Raw genomic sequence first — 222 nt, forward strand, 5'->3', positions numbered from 1 at the left:
TACAGTGTTTTTTGTTTTGTTTTGTGTTACAATTGGAGTGCCTGCATGTTATAGTGTACAAAATATGCTGGTTTGTTTAAAGAATAAAAAAACATCTGAGTTTAATATTACATTTGTATGGAGCCACTCTGTTGTGTTGTGATTGGTAGCACTGGGACTTTTAAACAGGGATTGTTATTTTAGGGTGTGTTCTCACTAGAACATTTGCTTCACTTGGAATCA

The sequence above is a fragment of the Nansenia antarctica genome (assembly GCF_963989245.1).
Source record: "Nansenia antarctica genome assembly, contig: SCAFFOLD_338, whole genome shotgun sequence".
Classification (NCBI taxonomy): domain Eukaryota; kingdom Metazoa; phylum Chordata; class Actinopteri; order Argentiniformes; family Microstomatidae; genus Nansenia; species Nansenia antarctica.